We start from the raw sequence: 14,325 nt of genomic DNA, 5'->3' as shown, positions 1-14,325 counted from the left end.
GATAATCGGACACTTTGCAGGTTTGTATAAATAAAATCCACATATTTGTGCAGAGAAAATCCTGGTTATATGGGAATAGAAATCCGCAATTTTTAGATTTAATTTTTTTTGTTTGTAACATAACTCAGAGCGATTAAATACCACACTATGTAAACGTATTGCACATAAAACACAAATACCCACCTTAGGAAGCCAGCTCTTCTGTCTAAATAGGTTCTCCAAATAGGCTGCACAATACACATATATTTTTGCACATTTTTTATGCTATTTTAAGTATTATACAAATAATACAAACGCAATGTCATTTGCCTAATTAAGTAAAATATTGATTTAACTGTAGATCAAAGAGCGTTGGTACAGTTATAAAAATAGTTTAAAATTCAGATTTAAAGGCCAAATGAAATACTGTAATGTAAATGAATCTTCTGGACCTGCAACTCCGGCTCTGAAGTTAGTTACTTTGTGAGTTTTCCCCGGAGTTTTGTCACCATTTGCTGAATGCTCAGATTTGTTCTATAAACACCAAAGCAGAGATGAGATGCAGTGACCCGGGGTTATTGTTAGTATAGCGCCATCTTGTGGCACAAAAGTGAAAACGCTCTGAACTGGATGTTTGTCCTGTATGATCAGAAGGAGAGTGACGCCATCTAGTGGCGCTTGTACAAACAAGCCTACAAGCCCTATTACATTTTGGCATTAAACACACAGGGAAAATAAACTTCAATGTTTCAATAATTAATTTAATCAATTGTATCTCAACTACAATCCTCAAGTACCACATCTTGTAAGGATTTCTTACTTAATCCTCTGCCGGCTACAAGTGCGATGTGTAGGCCATAGGTTACAATAGGCAACCACCAACTTCAGGTAGCTGCGGGAACCAATATCTGGAATGCTTTGCATTCTGGATATTGGTAAATCTGGCAGCACCGCATGTCCCATAGAAACCTATGGGGGATGCGGCTTCGGCGTCAATGGAGGGATCACAACAGGTATTGGAGATATCTGCTGCGGTCCCTCCTTCTTACATTCAGGTGTTTCTTAATATTTGCGGCTAACCCCCGAAAACGTGTATTTTCAGGGATATAGCCACAAATATGCTATGATAATTGCGTCCCTTATACCTCGTTCACATCGCAATGTCGGTTCCCACCCGGGAATTGGAAACGGGTCCTTCCCGGGTGTGACCCGGCATCTGACCCTTTCACACTGATATTGCAGGCGGAGCTGGCATCGGGGGCGGGTGTGGAGATGGCGCTAGGAGATTACATCATCTCCGCACCGCCTCTCCCTATGTAGTGAACGGGTCCCAGATCGCATTGACCCGGCAACCTGTTCACATTGCACCTGACCTGGTATTTAACCCGGGAATAAAACAGTGTCAGGCGACCCGGGAATTCGACCATGGCCCCTTTCACACCTTACACCGACCCGTGTCGACCCGGCAATATACTGCGTCGATACCGGGTTATTTTTGCGGTATGAAAGGGGTATAAATCCTCCGATATCTGTTAGGGGGTAGATGGGACAGAGCAATTTTCTGTAAATCTCTAGAAAGGTCAGTAATGTAATAATCTGCAGAATATATCACTATGTAACTGTTGGGCTGGATGGGACAGAGCAATGTTCTGCAGATCTCTAGTGTGAGTAATATGATAAACTGCAGAATTTATAACTATGTATCTGTCAGGGGGTAGATATGGGGGGAAGATGTAGCAAAGCAATCTGCTGCAGGTCATTAAACAGGCCAGTAATGTAATAATCTGCAAAGTATGTTACTACAGTATGTATCTGTCAGGGGATAGAGTAATGTGCTGCAGATCATTAGACAGGTCAGTAATGTAATAATCTGCAGAGTATATTACTATGTATGTCAGGGGATAGAGCAATGTGCTGCAGGTCATTAGACAGGTCAGTAATGTAATAATCTGCAGAGTATGTTACTATGTATCTGTCTGGGGATAGAGCAATGTGCTGCAGATCATTAGACAGGTCAGTAATGTAATAATCTGCAGAGTATATTACTATGTATCTGTCTGGGGATAGAGCAATGTGCTGCAGATCATTAGACAGGCCAGTAATGTAATAATCTGCAGAGTATGTTACTATGTATCTGTCAGGGGATAGAGCAATGTGCTGCAGATCATTAGACAGGCCAGTAATGTAATAATCTGCAGAGTATATTACTATGTATCGGTCTGGGGATAGAGCAATGTGCTGCAGGTCATTGAACAGGTCAGTAATGTAATAATCTGCAGAGTATGTTACTATGTATCTGTCTGGGGACAGAGCAATGTGCTGCAGATCATTAGACAGGTCAGTAATGTAATAATCTGCAGAGTATATTACTATGTATCTGTCTGGGGATAGAGCAATGTGCTGCAGATCATAAGACAGGTCAGTAATGTAATAATCTGCAGAGTATATTACTATGTATCTGTCTGGGGATAGAGCAATGTGCTGCAGATCATAAAACAGGTCAGTAATGTAATAATCTGCAGAGTATGTTACTATGTATTTGTCAGGGGATAGAGCAATGTGCTGCAGATCATTAAACAGGTCAGTAATGTAATAATCTGCAGAGTATGTTACCATGTATCTGTCAGGGGATAAAGCAATGTGCTGCAGATCATTAGACAGGTCAGTAATGTAATAATATGCAGAGTATATTACTATGCATCTGTCAGGGGATAGAGCAATGTGCTGCAGATCCTTAGACAGGTCAGTAATGTAATAATCTGCAGAGTATGTTACTATGTATCTGTCTGGGGATAGAGCAATGTGCTGCAGATCATTAGACAGGTCAGTAATGTAATAATATGCAGAGTATGTTACTATGTATCTGTCTGGGGATAGAGCAATGTGCTGCAGATCATTAGACAGGTCAGTAATGTAATAATCTGCAGAGTATGTTACTATGTATCTGTCAGGGGATAGAGCAATGTGCTGCAGATCATTAGACAGGTCAGTAATGTAATAATATGCAGAGTATATTACTATGCATCTGTCAGGGGATAGAGCAATGTGCTGCAGATCCTTAGACAGGTCAGTAATGTAATAATCTGCAGAGTATATTACTATGTATCTGTCTGGGGATAGAGCAATGTGCTGCAGATCATTAGACAGGTCAGTAATGTAATAATATGCAGAGTATATTACTATGTATCGGTCTGGGGATAGAGCAATGTGCTGCAGATCATTAGACAGGTCAGTAATGTAATAATCTGCAGAGTATATTACTATGTATTTGTCAGGGGATAGAGCAATGTGCTGCAGATCATTAGACAGGTCAGTAATGTAATAATCTGCAGAGTATATTACTATGTATTTGTCAGGGGATAGAGCAATGTGCTGCAGATCATTAGACAGGCCAGTAATGTAATAATCTGCAGAGTATATTACTATGTATTTGTCAGGGGATAGAGCAATGTGCTGCAGATCATTAGACAGGTCAGTAATGTAATAATCTGCAGAGTATGTTACTATGTATCTGTCAGGGGATAGAGCAATGTGCTGCAGATCATTAGACAGGTCAGTAATGTAATAATATGCAGAGTATATTACTATGCATCTGTCAGGGGATAGAGCAATGTGCTGCAGATCCTTAGACAGGTCAGTAATGTAATAATCTGCAGAGTATATTACTATGCATCTGTCAGGGGATAGAGCAATGTGCTGCAGATCCTTAGACAGGTCAGTAATGTAATAATCTGCAGAGTATATTACTATGTATCTGTCTGGGGATAGAGCAATGTGCTGCAGATCATTAGACAGGTCAGTAATGTAATAATATGCAGAGTATATTACTATGTATCGGTCTGGGGATAGAGCAATGTGCTGCAGATCATTAGACAGGTCAGTAATGTAATAATCTGCAGAGTATATTACTATGTATTTGTCAGGGGATAGAGCAATGTGCTGCAGATCATTAGACAGGCCAGTAATGTAATAATCTGCAGAGTATATTACTATGTATCTGTCTGGGGATAGAGCAATGTGCAGCAGAACATTAGACAGGTCAGTAATGTAATAATATGCAGAGTATATTACTATGTATCGGTCTGGGGATAGAGCAATGTGCTGCAGATCATTAGACAGGTCAGTAATGTAATAATCTGCAGAGTATATTACTATGTATGTCAGGGGATAGAGCAATGTGCTGCAGATCCTTAGACAGGTCAGTAATGTAATAATCTGCAGAGTATATTACTATGTATCTGTCTGGGGATAGAGCAATGTGCAGCAGAATACTAGATTAGTAAACTGATTATCTGCAAATTACTGGTATATTCTGTTAAAGTGACTCTCTGTAGGAATAATTATCTCTGTCTGAGTGATCCAAGTTTTTGGGTTGGTACATTCAGTTCCTCTAAGTACAACAGACTTTCTGGCCTCCTGGGAAGATGCTTTAGGAGAACTGCTGGTGTTTGCACATTGGTGGGGAGGCATCTGCTTATCACTCTGAGAAAGGCTCCTGCTGAGGTTGGGGGAGAGAAAATGTGATGACAACACAGCACATGCAAGTCAGTCAGTTATCACCCAGCGAGCTACCTCTTACTTATTTTCTCTTGGGTTTCATCAGTGAGATAAAGGGGATTAGGTGAAAACCGGACCGGACCAAATTCCGGAATGCCGGACCGGATCAGCTCCCTGCAGCGACCTCTGCCGCTGGGGAGCTGTGAAAGCGCGTCCCCGTCCGGGGGGCGGGTCCGCGGACGGGCTGTCAGTGGGGAGGGAGAAATCCCTGCCGGCTCCCGCACGAAGCTGCTGCACTGCTAGGAGGCTGTCAGCCCTGCACAGTGGCGCTGTCTGTGCGCTGCTGTCACACAGGGGAACCGCTGTGCAGGGCTGACAGCCTCCCACCTACCCCGCTGGTACTACACTCGGGCAGAGGGATGGAGGGGGGAGAACGGACATAGCTGCTGGTGCTGCAGCTCATCTATTTCACACACTGGCTGCATAGGGAGTTTTTTTTTTTCTTTTTTAGAGCAGTATAAATAAATAAATAAATAAATAATAAATGACCACTTGCCCATTGTTTTTGTTGGGAGGGTAGGGGGTGTGGCCACGCCGCCTTTATAAAAAAATATAATTAAAACTAATATTTATGAGCAGCGCCACATGCAGTGGTGCCAAGAGGCGGGTAATCAGGTATTAATTACCCTGTCCCAGGCTGCTGGAGGGGCCCGACAGGGGATTCTAAAACTAATATTTATGAGCAGCGCCACATGCAGTGGTACCAAGAGGCGGGTAATCAGGTATTAATTACCCTTTCCAAGGCTGCTGGAGGGGCCCGACAGGGGAGTCCACATCCCCCTTCCCAAATATACTTACGCTTGGCGGTACTGGGCAGCGTCCTGTAGTGCACATGCGTCATGTTCCCAGATGTCACTGGGCAGATGGCGCCGTCGGCCGAAGAGGAGGGACCTGCTTCCGATTAAGCAACCTGGCCCCTTTGCATAAATTGCACACAATTAATACTTTAATTAATCATATCTTTCAGAGGTGTAGATACGCACCCAATTTAGGCCACACCGCATTACATTACTGGGGCCCAGCATGGCTTTCCACGCCCCTGTGGGGTGGGGCGCCGTTACATCCATTCCGGTTGGTAGAATTGGGTGCAGAACACCCAGACAAACTTATATGCTATTGGTGCCGAAATAGGACATCCTTAGATATCAGTACCAGGTCCCGGAATGGGGGGCAGACCATCTTAGATACCTGTTCCGGGTTCCGGAACAGGATGCATACCACCTTAAATAGCTGTTTCATGTGCCGGAATTGTGTGCAGGACACCCAGACAACCTTAGATAGCCTTTCAGGGAGCCAGAATAGGGCGCAGACCACCTTAGATACCTGTTCCGGGTGCCGGAACAGGGCTCAAACCATCTTAGACAACCGGTCCGGATGCCGGAACAGGAGGCAGACCACCTTAGATAGCTGTTTCAGGTACCGGAATGGTGTGCGAGACACCCAGACAACCTTAGATAGCTGTTCAGGGTGCCGGAATAGGGCGCAGAACACCTTAGATACCTGTTCCGGGTGCCGGAACAGGGCTCAAACCATCTTAGACAACCGGTCCGGGTGCCGGAACAGGATGCAGACCATCTTAGATAGCGGTTTCAGGTGCCGGAATGGTGTGCAGGACACCCAGACAACCTTAGATAGCTGTTCCGGGTGCCGGAAAAGGGCGCAGACCACCTTAGATACCTGTTCCGGGTGCCGGAACAGGGCTCAAACCATCTTAGACAACCGGTCCGGGTGCCGGAACAGGATGCAGACCATCTTAGATAGCGGTTTCATGTGCCGGAATGGTGTACAGAACACCCAGACAACCTTAGATACCTGTTCAGGGTGCCGGAATAGGGCGCAGACCACCTTAGATACCTGTTCCGGGTGCCAAAACAGGGCTCAAACCATCTTAGACAACCGGTCCGGGTGCCGGAACAGGATGCAGATCATCTTAGATAGCGGTTTCATGTGCCGGAATGGTGTACAGAACACCCAGACAACCTTAGATAGCTGTTCAGGGTGCCGGAATAGGGCGCAGAACACCTTAGATACCTGTTCCGGGTGCCGGAACAGGGCTCAAACCATCTTAGACAACCGGTCCGGGTGCCGGAACAGGATGCAGACCATCTTAGATAGCGGTTTCATGTGCCGGAATGGTGTACAGAACACCCAGACAACCTTAGATACCTGTTCCGGGTGCCGGAAAAGGGCGCAGACCACCTTAGATACCTGTTCCGGGTGCCGAAACAGGGCTCAAACCATCTTAGACAACCGGTCCGGGTGCCGGAACAGTATGCAGACCATTTTAGATAGCGGTTTCAGGTGCCGGAATGGTGTACAGAACACCCAGACAACCTTAGACAGCTGTTCAGGGTGCCTTGAAAGGCCGCAGACCACCTTAGATACCTGTTCCGGGTGCCAAAACAGGGCTCAAACCATCTTAGACAACCGGTCCGGGTGCCGGAACAGGATGCAGACCATCTTAGATAGCGGTTTCATGTGCCGGAATGGTGTACAGAACACCCAGACAACCTTAGATAGCTGTTCAGGGTGCCGGAATAGGGCGCAGAACACCTTAGATACCTGTTCCGGGTGCCGGAACAGGGCTCAAACCATCTTAGACAACCGGTCCGGGTGCCGGAACAGGATGCAGACCATCTTAGATAGCGGTTTCATGTGCCGGAATGGTGTACAGAACACCCAGACAACCTTAGATACCTGTTCCGGGTGCCGGAAAAGGGCGCAGACCACCTTAGATACCTGTTCCGGGTGCCGAAACAGGGCTCAAACCATATTAGACAACCGGTCCGGGTGCCGGAACAGTATGCAGACCATCTTAGATAGCTGTTTCAGGTGCCGGAATGGTGTACAGAACACCCAGACAACCTTAGATACCTGTTCCGGGTGCCGGAAAAGGGCGCAGACCACCTTAGATACCTGTTCCGGGTGCCGAAACAGGGCTCAAACCATCTTAGACAACCGGTCCGGGTGCCGGAACAGGATGCAGACCATCTTATATAGCGGTTTCAGGTGCCGGAATGGTGTGCAGGACACCCAGACAACCTTAGATAGCTGTTCCGGGTGCCGGAAAAGGGCGCAGACCACCTTAGATACCTGTTCTGGGTGCCGAAACAGGGCTCAAACCATCTTAGACAACCGGTCCGGGTGCCGGAACAGGATGCAGACCATCTTAGATAGCAGTTTCATGTGCCGGAATGGTGTGCAGGACACCCAGACAACCTTAGATACCTGTTCCGGGTGCCAGAAAAGGGCGCAGACCACCTTAGATACCTGTTCCGGGTGCCGAAACAGGGCTCAAGCCATCTTAGACAACCGGTCCGGGTGCCGGAACAATAGGCGGACCATTTTAGATAGCTGTTTCATGTGCCGGAATGGTGTGCAGGACACCAAGACAACCTTAGATAGCTGTTCCGGTTGCCGGAATAGGGCGCAGACCACCTTAGATACCTGTTCCGGGTGCCGGAACAGGGCTCAAACCATCTTAGACAACCGGTCCGGGTGCCGGAACAGTAGGCGGACCATTTTAGATAGCTGTTTCATGTGCCGGAATGGTGTGCAGGACACCAAGACAACCTTAAATAGCTGTTCCGGTTGCCGGAATAGGGCGCAGACCACCTTAGATACCTGTTCTGGGTGCCGGAACAGGGCTCAAACCATCTTAGACAACCGGTCCGGGTGCCGGAACAGGATGCAGACCATCTTAGATAGCGGTTTCATGTGCCGGAATGGTGTGCAGGACACCCAGACAACCTTAGATAGCTGTTCAGGGTGCCTTAAAAGGCCGCAGACCACCTTAGATACCTGTTCCGGGTGCCGGAACAGGGCTCAAACCATCTTAGACAACCGGTCCGGGTGCCGGAACAGGATGCAGACCATCTTAGATAGCGGTTTCATGTGCCGGAATGGTGTGCAGGACACCCAGACAACCTTAGATAGCTGTTCAGGGTGCCTTAAAAGGCCGCAGACCACCTTAGATACCTGTTCCGGGTGCCGGAACAGGGCTCAAACCATCTTAGACAACCGGTCCGGGTGCCGGAACAGGATGCAGACCACATTAGATTGCTGTTTCATGTGCTGGAATGGTGTGCAGGGCACCCAGACAACCTTAGATAGCTGTTCAGGGTGCCGAAACAGGGCTCAAACCATCTTAGACAACCGGTCCGGGTGCCGGAACAGTATGCAGACCATTTTAGATAGCGGTTTCAGGTGCCGGAATGGTGTACAGAACACCCAGACAACCTTAGACAGCTGTTCAGGGTGCCTTGAAAGGCCGCAGACCACCTTAGATACCTGTTCCGGGTGCCAAAACAGGGCTCAAACCATCTTAGACAACCGGTCCGGGTGCCGGAACAGGATGCAGACCATCTTAGATAGCGGTTTCATGTGCCGGAATGGTGTACAGAACACCCAGACAACCTTAGATAGCTGTTCAGGGTGCCGGAATAGGGCGCAGAACACCTTAGATACCTGTTCCGGGTGCCGGAACAGGGCTCAAACCATCTTAGACAACCGGTCCGGGTGCCGGAACAGGATGCAGACCATCTTAGATAGCGGTTTCATGTGCCGGAATGGTGTACAGAACACCCAGACAACCTTAGATACCTGTTCCGGGTGCCGGAAAAGGGCGCAGACCACCTTAGATACCTGTTCCGGGTGCCGAAACAGGGCTCAAACCATATTAGACAACCGGTCCGGGTGCCGGAACAGTATGCAGACCATCTTAGATAGCTGTTTCAGGTGCCGGAATGGTGTACAGAACACCCAGACAACCTTAGATACCTGTTCCGGGTGCCGGAAAAGGGCGCAGACCACCTTAGATACCTGTTCCGGGTGCCGAAACAGGGCTCAAACCATCTTAGACAACCGGTCCGGGTGCCGGAACAGGATGCAGACCATCTTATATAGCGGTTTCAGGTGCCGGAATGGTGTGCAGGACACCCAGACAACCTTAGATAGCTGTTCCGGGTGCCGGAAAAGGGCGCAGACCACCTTAGATACCTGTTCTGGGTGCCGAAACAGGGCTCAAACCATCTTAGACAACCGGTCCGGGTGCCGGAACAGGATGCAGACCATCTTAGATAGCAGTTTCATGTGCCGGAATGGTGTGCAGGACACCCAGACAACCTTAGATACCTGTTCCGGGTGCCAGAAAAGGGCGCAGACCACCTTAGATACCTGTTCCGGGTGCCGAAACAGGGCTCAAGCCATCTTAGACAACCGGTCCGGGTGCCGGAACAATAGGCGGACCATTTTAGATAGCTGTTTCATGTGCCGGAATGGTGTGCAGGACACCAAGACAACCTTAGATAGCTGTTCCGGTTGCCGGAATAGGGCGCAGACCACCTTAGATACCTGTTCCGGGTGCCGGAACAGGGCTCAAACCATCTTAGACAACCGGTCCGGGTGCCGGAACAGTAGGCGGACCATTTTAGATAGCTGTTTCATGTGCCGGAATGGTGTGCAGGACACCAAGACAACCTTAAATAGCTGTTCCGGTTGCCGGAATAGGGCGCAGACCACCTTAGATACCTGTTCTGGGTGCCGGAACAGGGCTCAAACCATCTTAGACAACCGGTCCGGGTGCCGGAACAGGATGCAGACCATCTTAGATAGCGGTTTCATGTGCCGGAATGGTGTGCAGGACACCCAGACAACCTTAGATAGCTGTTCAGGGTGCCTTAAAAGGCCGCAGACCACCTTAGATACCTGTTCCGGGTGCCGGAACAGGGCTCAAACCATCTTAGACAACCGGTCCGGGTGCCGGAACAGGATGCAGACCATCTTAGATAGCGGTTTCATGTGCCGGAATGGTGTGCAGGACACCCAGACAACCTTAGATAGCTGTTCAGGGTGCCTTAAAAGGCCGCAGACCACCTTAGATACCTGTTCCGGGTGCCGGAACAGGGCTCAAACCATCTTAGACAACCGGTCCGGGTGCCGGAACAGGATGCAGACCACATTAGATTGCTGTTTCATGTGCTGGAATGGTGTGCAGGGCACCCAGACAACCTTAGATAGCTGTTCAGGGTGCCAGAATAGGGGGCAGACCACCATAGATTCCTGTTCCAGGTGCCGGAACAGGGCTCAAACCATCTTAGACAACCGGTCCGGGTGCCGGAACAGGATGCAGACCACATTAGATTGCTGTTTCATGTGCCGGAATGGTGTGCAGGGCACCCAGACAACCTTAGATAGCTGTTCAGGGTGCCAGAATAGGGGGCAGACCACCATAGATACCTGTTCCGGGTGCCAGAACAGGGCTCAAACCATCATAGACAAGTGTGTCGGGTGTCGGGTGCCAGAACAGGATGCAGACCACATTAGATTGCTGTTTCATGTTCCGAAATGGTGTGCAGAACACCCAGACACCCTTAGATAGCCATTCCGGGTACCGGAATAGGGTGCAGGCCACCTTAGATAGCTGTTCCGGGTGCCGGAATAGGATGTAGACCACCTTAGATACCCATTCTGGGTTCCGAAACGGGCAGCAGACCACCTTGGATACCTATTCTGGGTACCGTGCTAGTGTGCAGAACACAGAGACATCTTTAGATAGCCTTGTTGGGTGCCAGAATTGGACGCAGACCACCTTAGATAATCGTTCTGGGTGTTGAAACGGGGTGCAAAAACACCCATACATCCTTAGATAGTCAGCACCCCCACAGCTGTGCTTCCGTCGCTGCCCCGCCAGTGCTGTACTATACCGGCTCCTGCTCACACAGTGACAGGCAGCCTGCATTGGCACGCTGCAGTGACTGCAGCATCCTGTACCACCTACGCTCCGCCCCTCCCAATTCCCAATGTCCGCAGTAGGAGAAGAACATAGCGCGGTTGACAAATTGGCAGCCAGGTGGAAGCAGCTGCTCTGGAGGCTGAAGTAAGTATAACACACACACACACACACACACACACACACACACACACACACACACACACACACACACACACACACACACACAAACCAGGGCTGTCTTAACAGCAGTGTAGGCCCCTGGGCACAGCAATGCGCTGGGGCCCCTACCCATCCTCTAATGGAAGGGGTGCTATCAGCGGCAGCTTTGGTGTCCCGTGGGTGGTAGGGGGTGTTTCAGGACGGATCGCAATACGCAATCCAAACGCAAAAATTACTAAAAGGATGCGGTGCATGCACAGGGCCTGTCCTGCGCCCGCATTTTCTGTGTGCGCCCGCAGAAAATGCAAATGAAGTGTTCGTGGGGCAGGGTGCGGCAACGCTCCTTTTCCAAGGCAGAGACTTAGCTTTGCGGGGGCGTGGCTTGGAATTGGGGGGCATGCCAGCATGAATGGGGTGGACATGACAGGGGCATGATCGGGGCGGCTGCGTGACATCACACCCAGCCACCGCAATCAAAAAGATGGAGGCAGGCCCCCTGCGGTGTGATCGCAATTTCTGCTTGGAAAAGGGGGGTGGTGGAACCTGAACCAGGCCCTATATTCCACTCTGCATGTAGGACCTGGAGCAGTAATTTCTGCTGGGAGGGCAGCTTGCTTGACTGCAGATATCTCAAGTTCCTGGAAATAGATTTTTTTTAGCTTTGAATGAGATTTTAAAAAGTAGTTATCCCCCCCCACCCCCCACCCCCCTTCCTCCTTCAGGAGGTGCTGGGGACATGGGGATCAGAGTTCAGGAGCCAGAGCAATCCACCAACGAAAATATACAAATATATTATAATATATATTAGGCATGTGGAGCTGGAGCCTGCTGCTGGAAGGCTGATATCTCTGGATCTGGGTATGGTAGAGACAAGCTGCCAGAGTCAACCAAAAGGAGAGAATCCCATCTTTTGGGGTACACTGTCAGAAAAACTCAAAGTCAAACAGAACCTGAGATATCTGGCTAGGAGAATCAATTAATAAGCTTGGATGGAGACCACTGCTTTGAAGTCAGATATCTCAGTTTCCCCAGGGCCAATTTTAAAAATCTGTTACCCCCTGGAAAGAGGGGGCCATCAGCTATCAGCCTAGCTCCCTTATACACCTGGTGCAATGTGCAAAAGGAAAGGGGGCTCTATCTGGTGCAATGTGTAAAAGGGGGCTCTACCTGGTGCAATGTGTAACAGTAATGGGGGCTCTTCCTGGCGCAGTGTGTAAAAGGGAGCTGTACTTGGTGCAGTGTGTAAGAGGGGCTCTACCTGGCAATGTATAAGGGGACTGTAACATAGTAACATAGTTAATGAGGTTGAAAAGATGCCCATCGGCTTCAACCTGTATTCTGTATTAAGCCGAGTTTATTATAATGTCCCTGCTGAAGTAATGTTTTATGTCTAGTTAACAACTATAAATCATGTTAATCCCAGATTATCAAAGTTGATAGTTTAAATTCTATAACCTTGGATATCTTTTTCAGTCAGAAATTTACTGCATTTACAGATTCCGCCATTACCACCTCCCTGGCAGGGAATTCCAAATCCTTATTGCCCTAACAGTGAAGAACCCTTTCCTCCGCTGCGTACGGAATTTTCTCTCCTCTATCCTCAGCGAGTGACCTCGTGTCCTATACAAAGTTTTTTTTTTTTAATAAGCAATTCCTCTGATAACTCTTTGTAATTTCCCTTTACATATTTGAAGATATTAATAATGTCTCCTCTTAGATGCCTCTTTTCCAGTGTATACATATTCAACCTAGTAAGCCTTTCCTCGTAATCCAGTCCCTCTAGCCTTTTAATCAATTCAGTAGCACGCCTTTAAACCCTTTCGAGTTCACAGATATCTTTTTTATAATGTGGTGCCCAAAACTGAACACAATATTCCAGGTGCGGACGTACCAATGATTTGTACAGCGGCAGGATTACATCCTCGTCCCTTGTCTCAATGCCCCGTTTTATGCACGCTAGCACCTTACTTGCCTTCTTTGCTGCACTTTGACATTGTATACGGTTATTAAGCCTATTTCTCTTACGTTCTAGAGCAGGCCTGGCTAACCTGTGGCTCTCCAGATGTTGTGAAACTAAACATCCCAGCATAACCTGCCACAGTTTTAGCATTCCCTAATAGCAAAACTTTGGCAAGGCATGATGGGACTTGTAGTTTTACAACAGCTGGAGAGCCACAGGTTGGCCAGGCCTGTCCTAGAGGATGCTGGGGTTCCATTTAGTACCATGGGGTATAGACGGGTCCTTTGGGAGCCACTGGCACTTTAAGAGTTTAATAGTGTGGGCTGGCCCCTCCCTCTATGCCCCTCCTACCAGACTCCGTATAGAAACTGTGCCCGAGGAGACGGACAACTTCGAGAGAAGGAATTACACAGATAGTGGCGAGATTCACAGCAGCTCACACATACAAGGCAAACCAAGCTAACCAACTTGAAAACTCAAAAAAACAAACAAAAAAAAAAAAACAATAGGAAGCGCTGTCACCAAAAGTATCAAATTTAATAAAAGTTGTTTTTACATTATTCACAATAACACACACAATATTATAAAACCAACTCTCCTGGGAGTTTTAAACCATTCTGCTGACTCAGTGCTACAGATACAATGTTACTTTAGATTTTATACAGTAACTTTTTAGTGTCCACGCTAGGAGGCTCTCTTTGATACACTGTATCAATATCACCCTAGCAAAGTCTCTTAAATTCCGGGCCACACAGTCAGGCGAGCTGTGACAAGAGTAGCATGCTTTAATTCATTGTATAACTGAACAGAACACTGTGGCATAATTGATCACAAATCATCTAAAATGTGCATCCTACAATTGTTATAAAAATCAAGGGCATTAGTGAGCTCATTCATTTAATTAGCCCACGCGTGGAGCCTGCATATTTTAGAGACT

Source organism: Pseudophryne corroboree, chromosome 11, assembly GCF_028390025.1.
Source record: "Pseudophryne corroboree isolate aPseCor3 chromosome 11, aPseCor3.hap2, whole genome shotgun sequence".
NCBI classification, from domain to species: domain Eukaryota; kingdom Metazoa; phylum Chordata; class Amphibia; order Anura; family Myobatrachidae; genus Pseudophryne; species Pseudophryne corroboree.
Note: the sequence above shows the minus strand (reverse complement) of the source record.